The 12659-nt window shown below is 35.3% G+C and overlaps 1 non-coding gene and 3 pseudogenes across 1 annotated transcript; all 4 read left to right on the top strand.

The window, feature by feature from the left end:
- Positions 1-181: 181 nt before the first annotated feature.
- On the top strand, positions 182-367 carry LOC113369579. Its single transcript, XR_003366505.1, has one exon. It is a non-coding gene; the product is annotated as a U2 spliceosomal RNA (small nuclear RNA).
- A 1746-nt stretch (positions 368-2113) lies between these two features.
- On the top strand, positions 2114-2294 carry LOC113369582 (annotated as a pseudogene).
- Positions 2295-8556: 6262 nt separating this feature from the next.
- Positions 8557-8739, top strand: LOC113369578 (annotated as a pseudogene).
- Positions 8740-10500: 1761 nt separating this feature from the next.
- Positions 10501-10649, top strand: LOC113369580 (annotated as a pseudogene).
- The last annotated feature ends 2010 nt before the right edge of the window (positions 10650-12659 follow it).

Raw genomic sequence — 12659 nt, 5'->3', positions numbered from 1 at the left:
TACACACTACCAGCTAATAGCTGGCCCGTAGTGTTTTATTATATATCAATAAAATTGTAATTTCCTCTTCCAGATATATGCTCGCTATATGTCAGTCCGCGTATTGTAACTAGTTATATACTTGGTCTTGACATACACAGCGATACATCAAAATTCTTTAAGATTTGCAAATGGTCTACATATATCATCAGCATTATCTAAAAGAAATATCTGTTCTTATCAGCTTAATATCTGTAGTATCTGCATAGCAGATCCCAGTATATTAAAAACTGATTTTTGGAAATTGGCGGAATGTCAGGGGCTTGCTCCGCTTCCGCCGCGGGTTGGCCCGGTATTGCAGAGTACCGCCGGGATCGGCCCATAAAAAACCATCATATAATAATAAATTTAAAAATGTGCATATATTGCATTAAAATATATATATATATAAATATATATAAATATATTGATATGTAATATCGATAATTGATTTCAAATTAACTATATAAATTAATTATATAAAAACTATAGAATTAATAATAAAATAAAAAAAATATATAAAGCTATACAAATCTAACAAAAGATTATATATAACGATAATAGGATTGAAAAATTTTGCAAGTGTCAGAAAATACTTCATATAAATATGAAAAAAATGAGTTTAATATATATAAGTATGAACACACATCTATCGATAAAGAAATTAATATGAATATGAGCGTCTGTTCTCCTAATAACATATTTTTTTGAAAATTTTGCAAGTGTCAGAAAATACTTTATATAAAATATGACATAAAATGAGTTAAATATATATAAGTATGACACACATCTATCGATAAAGAAATTAATATGAATATGAGCGTCCTGTTCTCCTAATAACATATTTTTTTGAAAATTTTTGCAAGTGTCAGAAAATACTTTATATAAATATGACAAAAAATGAGTTTAATATATATAAGTATGAACACACATCTATCGATAAAGAAATTAATATGAATATGAGCGTCTGTTCTCCTATAACATTTTTTTTGAAAAATTTTGCAAGTGTCAGAAAATACTTTATATAAATATGACGATAAATGAGTTTAATATATAAGTATGAACACACATCTATCGATAAAGAAATTAATATGAATATGAGCGTCTGTTCTCCTAATAACATATTTTTTTGAAAAATTTTGCAAGTGTCAGAAATACTTCATATAAAATATGACAAAAAATGAGTTTAATATATATAAGTATGAACACACATCTATCGATAAAGAAATTAATATGAATATGAGCGTCTGTTCTCCTAATAACATATTTTTTTGAAAATTTTGCAAGTGTCAGAAAATACTTTATATAAATATGACGATAAAATGAGTTTAATATATATAAGTATGAACACACATCTATCGATAAAGAAATTAATATGAATATGAGCGTCTGTTCTCCTAATAACATATTTTTTTGAAAAATTTTGCAAGTGTCAGAAAATACTTTATATAAATATGACGAAAAATGAGTTTAATATATATAAGTATGAACACACATCTATCGATAAAGAAATTAATATGAATATGAGCGTCTGTTCTCCTAATAACATATTTTTTTGAAAAATTTTGCAAGTGTCAAAAATACTTTATATAAATATGACAATAAAATGAGTTTAATATATATAGTATGAACACACATCTATCGATAAAGAATTAATATGAATATGAGCGTCTGTTCTCCTAATAACATATTTTTTTGAAAAATTTTGCAAGTGTCAGAAAATACTTTATATAAATATGACGAAAAATGAGTTTAAATATATATAAGTATGAACACACATCTATCGATAAAGAAATTAATATGAATATGACCGTCTGTTCTCCTAATAACATTTTTTTTGAAAAATTTTGCAAGTGTCAGAAAATACTTTATATAAATATTTTTGTAAAATTTTACAAATGTGAGAAAAGGCTTATAACGACAGTAGAGTTAACAGCCATATTAGAACATTCGCTCATAGAACTTTGGGGGTGAAGAATAGTTAGGGAATGGACGCGAGAGTTGATAAAAATAGATGAAAAATGAATCGTTGAAATAGTTGGGAATATTTTGTTTATATTGTAGAATTTAAAAAATAGTATTTGTCCGCAAATTTATCGCTTCTCGGCCGAATGGCTAAGATCAAAGTGTAGTATCTGTTCTTATCAGCTTAATAAATTTCGCGATATAAAGTGTTTTAAGTGATTTTTGGAAAAATTTATTTGTCAGGGGCCTGCTCCGCTTCCGACGATTTGCCAGCGCTTCCAAAAGGCTTTCGCTAACTAAAATAAATATTTGACTTATTCTAAAACTGTGATGTGTTCCATTCGCGAGTAAATCATACGGGTAAGTTTTCTCATTATGACATAGTATAAGTACGTAATATGTGTGTGTGTGCATGTGTGTGTGTGTGTGTGGTACGCACGTATGTTGGTTTGTAGGTTGTATGGACGTGTGATGCGGGTGACGTCGTGCGTTGTATACGTATACGGTTTCGCATGATCGGTAAAATACGCGATACAAAAAATTAACAACGTTGCGCGTCTCGCGCATAATTACTGTTCGAGAATTCTCAAACCTTTATTCTTCTCTTATTATAATTATGTGTATTTAGTCGCGCGACTATAATTATAATTTCGCGCTATATATAAAATAATAAATATTCATTACATACTCAAATTACTATTACGATATACATTTTGCATTGACAACCATATCGTTGTAAATGCAATTATATTGTTACTGTAAATTCAATACATTTTTCTTTATTTAAATTTGAAACTAAAAACTAACTAACTATTCTTACTCGCATTATATCCAGAATTATAATTATACTTATAGTCGTGTTTTTTACTTTTGCCATACACTTTCTCTTTTTTACTTTAATATAATCGCTTAAAATAATAATAATTAAGCCTACATTTATATTATTAAATTACTTCTCTGCCGATCGGTGAATGCATACTTGTAGACATAAATAATATACCTACATATAGCTGCATTACACAAAGTTTGTCATTACCACCAACTACTCCATCATATCAAATTATAATATATTTCTACCAAAATCCATTCACAATTCAGTTATATTTTCGTATTCTATTATATCAATCGTTCAAAATTTTCGATGCATTCTGTCGCGGAGTGTACCGATCACGCACTGACGCGTCTTAGCTGAAGCCCGTCTCCGCGGAACATTAAACGGTGAGACACGAACCCAAATCGATTATTTTTCATAGATATATATACATATATCTAAATTTGTCGCTCAACTAAATTCAAACGTAATATATCACAGTTATAATTATGATTCCAACCTTTAATTACATCATCGTCAGTAACTCTAAACTCATTTCGCTTTACACAACTTTTCACAATTGCCATAAATTGATTCTCACACTTTGACATGCGCTCCACTGGGCGTGTAACAACAGGCGAGGCACGCTGTCGACACAGCGACATACGCGTTCGCTGTCTACAAGAAAGCTCGACAATCCCAAACAGTGGGATTATATAGACACTCAAAGTAATACATGACATGTTTTAAATTATTACTATGTTACACGTTATTGATTTTTTTTTCCTCTCTTATAATTATTTATTTACTTTTTGCATTTTATTTTTATATCTATTTTTGCTTTTTATACTTATATTTATGTCCTGTATATAAATTTATTTTGGCCCATTTTACTTTTTATTTATTTATTTATTTATTGATTTTTTTATTATTATTTTATTATTATTATTATTATTATTATTATTATTATTATTAGTATTATATTATTATTATTATTATATTATATTATTGTTATATATTATATATATATATTGTATTGTGTATATGTATATATATATGTTTTTTTTTTTTTTTTTTTTTTTTTTTTTTTTTTTTTTTCTCTTTCTTTCCTTGCTCAAAACCAATATAAACCAACATATGAATGAATGAATGAATAAATGGTGATATGCATGAAATGTCATGAGAAAACTTGCCCCAAATAAGAAAGCAGATACTACATGAGCTCCCAAAGAAGCTTACCCGGACGCAGGCCTGCAAAGCCTTGGGATACGACCTCAGACTTTCGCTCAGCACAGAAAATACTACTTCTGCAGAGTCTGAGGTCGTCTACCTGGACCTACCATTGAAAGATGACAAAGCACATTGCCCAAATGCAGGAAAGCATACACCCAGAAGAGTAAACTTATGATGCATTTGAGGATAGAGCACCATGCTGTGCTCAAATACAAATGCTCGCTATGCAACTTACCAACATCGTTAAACGCATTTAGGGGCCACCTCATGAAATGTGAAGGCCGCGGGAAAAAGGCCAATATGACAAAACATAATAAACCGACCAAGCCAACACCCAGCACTCCACCAAAGTCCGCTTCTGCAGTTGACCCAAATATTCAGGCTGGGACCAGCAGACCTGCTTCGATCACCAAAACGAGACCTAAAACTGCAGTAACCACATTAACGACCAGGAATATAACCCCCCCTCCAGCCTCTAGCTCTCAAATTATGACAAGATCAAGAACTAGAGCCGCGAGTGTGCCTCCATCAGACCGAAGTCAGAAGGGTGGTAGGGTTATTTGGAGAACGAAAAGCGCGACTTTAGACACAACAGGCGGAAGCCCGGAATTCACCGCAGCTGAAATATCATCACCAAAACCTAATCCGCCAGGACTATTACGCGAAGAAACCGGCGACAATATTACGCTGTGGCCCAGTCCAATAGAAATAATCACAAATAGAACGAGCGGGAAAAAGCTGCCCACCATTTCAGAGACGCCACCGGAGCCGGAAACACCAGTTTTGCTACCCGGAACATTAAACAATGAAATCCCGACGCGGCCTAATTTAACAGCGAGAAGAGGCAAATCAAGCGGAGGACGAGAATCCACCACGGTTGAGATTTCATCAGAACTCAATCCACCAGGACAACTGCACGAGGAAACCGGCGAAAATATTCCGCTGTGGCCCAGCCCAATAGAAATCACCCCAAATAGGACAAGCGGAAGCCAACTGCCTACCACAGCAGAGATGCCACCGGAGCTGGAACCGCCAGCATTACTACCCGGAATAGTAGACGATGAAATTCCAATGTGGCCTAGCTTAATAGCGAGAAGAGTAGCAACTGAAGAAAATACATCCGAAACAAATGACGAGACAGCACCCCCGATCGAGGTGATTTCCAACGAGAATGAAACGGTAACAGCAAACGAAATGGAGAGGGAAATTGCGGAACGCCTGCGTGATATAAGAGCAATAGTAGAAGAAATCAACACTCGGCCAAGCGAGACTCCATCGCGAGAAGAGGGCGTCCGCCAACAAACAAGAAACGAAGGAACCATCCCGACGCCTACACTGGTCACTCCAAAAATGACGGAATTCCAGTCGAGGCCTGCCGGAGGATTCAGGCTATTGCAACACCGGCCGACCTGGATAAAGAAATCGAAGACATATCGAATTCAATCAAGCCGAATGAAAGCGCTGAACCCCGAAACGAGACTGGTCGCAGATACCGACCCAATACCGACCAAGACGACGTCGTAGGAGGAATACGGATATGACCTTCGACCCCGCCGCTGCTGCCCGCATACAAAAACTATACAGACGAGATAGAAAAAGGGCGTTTAGGGAAATAACGGGAAATAACGAAAGAGCTTATTGTCACTTTGAACCCGAATTCCTCCACGCATACTTCAAGGCCGTCTACCGAAGACAACCAGATCCGGAACCATCAGAAGCCATGCCAGAAATTATACCTCCAATAACACCGGTGGGAGATGGGAACAATAATCCTCTTACTAAAGATTTCACAGCAGAAGAGATCTGGGCCCGTGCGCTTAAATGCAAAAATACGGCACCGGGTCCCGATGGCATCAGATACTGGCTATGGAAAAAATGCGACCCTGGCTCGCATATATTAGCGGCAATATTTAACCAAACACACAAACTGAAGTATGTACCACGCTCGTGGCAAGTGTCGGAGACCATCTTAATTCCGAAGAAAGGCGACTTGGATGAGGTCACGAGCTGGAGGCCTATCGCCCTGTCGAATACAATTGGAAAGCTATACGCCTCGGTTCTGGCAGATCGCCTGGGCAAATGGTGCAAAGAAAATAACCGCATCTCAAACGCACAAAAAGGTTTCATGCCATTTGAAGGTTGCAGCGAACATAACTACACGCTGCAATCTTCAATTCAGGATGCCAGAAGAAGACGAAAAGAAATCGCGGTCGCATGGCTGGACCTAAAAAATGCTTTCGGTTCGATCCCACATAAAACAATCTTTAACGCAATGCGCTGGGCGGGACTGGGCAGCGAGAGCATTGCCCTGATAGAAAGATTTTATAGCGGATGCACGACGAAGATCAGAAGCGTCCAGGGATCAACGGAGGACGTTCCAGTAGAAGCGGGAGTGAAACAGGGATGTCCGCTGTCTCCTATAACATTCAACATGGCCATTGAACCGCTGCTACGAGCCATCCGAAACACGCCAGAAAACTATAATGCAAACGGCACCATCAATAACGTGCTGGCGTATGCCGATGATCTTGTGCTGATGGCTGATAGCGCAGAAGGACTGCAGAAACTGATGGACACTACAGCTACGGTTTCAAAATGGAGCGGACTGCAGTTCAACACCAGAAAATGCGCCACGTTGCATGTGGACGGCAAACAACACCGAGCTATTACTACAACCTTCAGCCTGAATGGAGAAACTATGAAAACCTTGGACATGGACCAATCTTATGAATATCTAGGCATCCCAACGGGTTTTCAGAGTTTCAGTTCGGCCGACGAAGTCATCAGGGCGATGAGGAGGCATGCGGAGCAACTGAACAATTCGTTACTAGCCCCCTGGCAAAAGGTGGACGCCTTAAACACGTTCATCATGCCGCAATTACAATTTCACCTCCGGAACGGTAAAACCACGAAAAAACTACTATGGATATACGACCGGGAGGTGAAGACTTACGCCAAGAAGTGGGCCAATCTGCCAAAGCGAGCCAGCGCTGAGATCCTATATCTCGCCTACAAAGAGGGAGGCTTCAACCTGCTACCAACCTCTTTCTTGGCAGACATCGGACAGGTCGTCCATGCGCACAGACTGCTCACGTCCAACGATGACAGCGTCGCAGAAGCAAGTCTGGCAGCGCTGAAGGAGGTTGTTCGGAAGAAAACGATCAGAGAGGCCACGCCGAAGGAACTCGTTGACTACATCAACGGATCTGACGAAGGATTGGTGGCAAAACCGAGCAACGACATTAGTTCGACATGGACGAGACTCAGAGCAGCCGCCAGACGCCTAAAGGGCAAAATCAACTTCCTCCTCGAATTGGACTCACTGCAAGTGGACGACAAGCGCGTTGAGAGACAGAATTCAGAAAGCGCACTAAGAACAGCGGCGCGGAATCACTTCCGCAACAAACTTATACTTAAACCCGACCAGGGAAAAGCTATGGAAGTGACATCGGCCAACTCTGTCTCCAACCACTTTATAAGAGATGGCAGTTTTACAAGATTTGCCGACTGGCGTTTCATACATAGAGCCCGTCTGAACGTACTGCCGTTGAACGGGTGCCGAAGATTCGGCCAGAACGACAAACGGTGCAGACGATGCGGCCACCAGAACGAGACGCTGCCGCACGTGCTGAACCACTGCCGTCCACAGTTTGTCACCATGACGAAAAGACATAACGCGATTCTAAACCGACTGACAAAAGCAATGAAGGTGCCACCTGGATCCAGAACGTTTATCAATCAGCAGATCCCGGGATATTCTGGAGCTGAGAGACCCGACGTAGTCATTATAGACGAAACGCAGAAAATCGCCTTAATTATGGATGTGACGGTGGCGTTCGAGAACCGGCCTCAAGCATTCGTTACTGCGAGAGCCGAAAAAATCAGGAAATATAGCGCCTTGGCCAATCATTTACATACTCAAGGCCTAACCACCAAAATCCTGGTATTCGTCATGGGATCACTCGGGGGATACGACAAAAGTAACGTCGAAACCCTAATAGCCTTAGGAATAGGCCGCCGCTACTCTGTGCTAATGAAGCGCCTGATGGTGTCCGACACTATCAAATGGTCCCGTGACATGTATGTCGAACACATCACAGGAAGCAGACAATACCACGGCTGAGGAGGGACGAGAAAACTGTTGAATGACGATATTATAACCTCAACGAAAACATTCTACCCAGCACCATGGCTGAATAAGGACCAAGACTGAAGAATATCGAAGCTATTGCTCAAATAATTTTATATACTTTTTGATGTTATGAATACTATATTATCCACGATATGTACATGCCGTTAACATGTTAACGGCATAATTTTCTATAATTTAAAAATGCTGAATAAATGTATACACACTACCAGCTAATAGCTGGCCCGTAGTGTTTTATTATATATCAATAAAATTGTAATTTCCTCTTCCAGATATATGCTCGCTATATGTCAGTCCGCGTATTGTACTAGTTATATACTTGGTCTGACATACACAGCGATACATCAAAATTCTTTAAGATTTGCAAATGGTCTACACTATATCATCAGCATTATCTAAAAAGAAATATCTGTTCTTATCAGCTTAATATCTGATAGTATCTGCATAGCAGATCCAGTATATTAAACTGATTTTTGGAAATTGGCGGAATGTCAGGGGCTTGCTCCGCTTCCGCCGCGGGTTGGCCCGGTATTGCAGTACCGCCGGGATCGGCCCATAAAAAACCATCATATAATAATAAATTTAAAAATGTGCATATATTGCATATTAAATATATATATATATATATAAATATATATAAATATATTGATATGTAATATCGATAATTGATTTCAAATTAACTATATAAATTAATTATATAAAAACTATAGAATTAATAATAAAATAAAAAAATATATAAAGCTATACAAATCTAACAAAAGATTATATATAACGATAATAGGATTGAAAAATTTTGCAAGTGTCAGAAAATACTTCATATAAATATGACAAAAAATGAGTTTAATATATATAAGTATGAACACACATCTATCGATAAAGAAATTAATATGAATATGAGCGTCTGTTCTCCTAATAACATATTTTTTTGAAAAATTTTGCAAGTGTCAGAAAATACTTTATATAAATATGACGATAAAATGAGTTTAATATATATAAGTATGAACACACATCTATCGATAAAGAAATTAATATGAATATGAGCGTCTGTTCTCCTAATAACATATTTTTTTGAAAAATTTTGCAAGTGTCAGAAAATACTTCATATAAATATGACAAAAAATGAGTTTAATATATATAAGTATGAACACACATCTATCGATAAAGAAATTAATATGAATATGAGCGTCTGTTCTCCTAATAACATATTTTTTTGAAAAATTTTGCAAGTGTCAGAAAATACTTTATATAAATATGACGATAAAATGAGTTTAATATATATAAGTATGAACACACATCTATCGATAAAGAAATTAATATGAATATGAGCGTCTGTTCTCCTAATAACATATTTTTTTGAAAAATTTTGCAAGTGTCAGAAAATACTTCATATAAATATGACAAAAAATGAGTTTAATATATATAAGTATGAACACACATCTATCGATAAAGAAATTAATATGAATATGAGCGTCTGTTCTCCTAATAACATATTTTTTTGAAAAATTTTGCAAGTGTCAGAAAATACTTTATATAAATATGACGATAAAATGAGTTTAATATATATAAGTATGAACACACATCTATCGATAAAGAAATTAATATGAATATGAGCGTCTGTTCTCCTAATAACATATTTTTTTGAAAAATTTTGCAAGTGTCAGAAAATACTTCATATAAATATGACAAAAAATGAGTTTAATATATATAAGTATGAACACACATCTATCGATAAAGAAATTAATATGAATATGAGCGTCTGTTCTCCTAATAACATATTTTTTGAAAAATTTTGCAAGTGTCAGAAAATACTTTATATAAATATGACGATAAAATGAGTTTAATATATATAAGTATGAACACACATCTATCGATAAAGAAATTAATATGAATATGAGCGTCTGTTCTCCTAATAACATATTTTTTTGAAAAATTTTGCAAGTGTCAGAAAATACTTCATATAAATATGACAAAAAATGAGTTTAATATATATAAGTATGAACACACATCTATCGATAAAGAAATTAATATGAATATGAGCGTCTGTTCTCCTAATAACATATTTTTTTGAAAAATTTTGCAAGTGTCAGAAAATACTTTATATAAATATTTTTGTAAAATTTTACAAATGTGAGAAAAGGCTTATAACGACAGTAGAGTTAACAGCCATATTAGAACATTCGCTCATAGAACTTTGGGGGGTGAAGAATAGTTAGGGAATGGACGCGAGAGTTGATAAAAATAGATGAAAAATGAATCGTTGAAATAGTTGGGAATATTTTGTTTATATTGTAGAATTTAAAAAATAGTATTTGTCCGCAAATTTATCGCTTCTCGGCCGAATGGCTAAGATCAAAGTGTAGTATCTGTTCTTATCAGCTTAATAAATTTCGTGAATAAAGTGTTTTAAGTGATTTTTGGAAAAATTTTGTTTGTCAGGGGCCTGCTCCGCTTCCGACGATTTGCCAACGCTTCCAAAAGGCTTCGCTAACTAGAAATAAATATTTGACTTATTCTAAAACTGTGATGTGTTCCATTCGCGAGTAAATCATACGGGTAAGTTTTCTCATTATGACATAGTATGAGTAAGTAATATGTGTGTGTGTGCATGTGTGTGTGTGTGTGTGTGCGCACGTATGTTGGTTTGTAGGTCGCGCGTGTATGCGGGTGGACGTGTGTACTGACGGTTTCGCTGATCGGTAAAATACGCGATACAAAAAATTAACAACGTTGCGCGTCTCGCGCATAATTACTGTTCGAGAATTTTCAAACCTTTATTCTTCTCTTATTATAATTATGTGTATTTAGTCGCGCGACTATAATTATAATTTCGCGCTATATATTAAATAATAAATAGCCATTACATACTCAAATTACTATTACGATATACATTTTGCATTGACAACCAAATCGTTGTAAATGCAATTATATTGTTACTGTAAATTTAATACATTTTTCTTTATTTAAATTTGAAACTAAAAACTAACTAACTATTACTCGCATTATATCCAGAATTATAATTATACTTATAGTCGTGTTTTTTACTTTTGCCATACACTTTCTTTTTACTTTAATATAATCGCTTAAAATAATAATAATTAAGCCTACATTATATTAAAAAATTACTTCTCTGCCGATCGGTGAATGCATACTTGTAGACATAAATAATATACCTACATATAGCTGCATTACACAAAGTTGGTCATTACCACCAACTACTCCATCATATCAAATTATAATATATTTCTACCAAAATCCATTCACAATTCAGTTATATTTTCGTATTCTATTATATCAATCGTTCAAAATTTTCGATGCATTCTGTCGCGGAGTGTACCGATCACGGCACTGACGCGCCTTAGCTGAAGCCCGTCTCCGCGGAACATTAAACGGTGAGACACGAACCCAAATCGATTATTATTTAATAGATATATATACATATATCTAAATTTGTCGCTCAACTAAATTCAAACGTAATGTATCACAGTTATAATTATGATTCCAACCTTTAATTACATCATCAGTAACTCTAAACTCCATTTCGCTTTACACAACTTTCACAATTGCCATAAATTGGTTCTCACACTTTGACATGCGCTCGACTGGGCGTGTAACAACAGACGAGGCACGCTGTCGACACAGCGACATACGCGTTCGCTGTCTACAAGAAAGCTCGACAAATCCCAAAGTGGGATTACTAGACACTCAAAGTAATACATGACATGTTTTAAATTATTACTATGTTACACGTTATTGATTTTTTTTTCCTCTCTTATAATTATTTATTTACTTTTTGCATTTTATTTTTATATCTATTTTTGCTTTTTATACTTATATTTATGTCCTGTATATAAATTTATTTTGGCCCATTTTACTTTTATTTATTTATTTATTTATTGATTTTTTATTATTATTTTTATTATTATTATTATTATTATTATTATTATTTATTATATTATTAGTTTTATTATTATTATTATTTATTAATTATGTGTATAAATATATATATATATATGTGTATGTGTATATGTATATATATATGTGTTTGTTTTTTTTTTTTTTTTTTTTTTTTCTCTTTCTTTCCTTGCTCAAAACCAATATAAACCAACATATGAATGAATGAATGAATAAATGGTGATATGCATGAAATGTCATGAGAAAACTTGCCCCAAATAAGAAAGCAGATACTACATGAGCTCCCAAAGAAGCTTACCCGGACGCAGGCCTGCAAGCCTTGGGATACGACCTCAGACTTTCGCTCAGCACAGAAAATACTACTTCTGCAGAGTCTGAGGTCGTTCTACCTGGACCTACCATTGAAAGATGACAAAGCACATTGCCCAAAATGCAGGAAAGCATACACCCAGAAGAGTAAACTTATGATGCATTGAGGATAGAGCACCATGCTGTGCTCAAATACAAATGCTCGCTATGCAACTTACCAACATCGTTAAACGCATTTAGGGGCCACCTCATGAAATGTGA

This window comes from Ctenocephalides felis, unplaced genomic scaffold (assembly GCF_003426905.1).
Source record: "Ctenocephalides felis isolate EL2017-DRISC unplaced genomic scaffold, ASM342690v1 CF-g0.4_SCAFFOLD_01402, whole genome shotgun sequence".
Lineage (NCBI taxonomy): Eukaryota > Metazoa > Arthropoda > Insecta > Siphonaptera > Pulicidae > Ctenocephalides > Ctenocephalides felis.
This window is presented reverse-complemented; position numbering and strand designations above follow the sequence as displayed.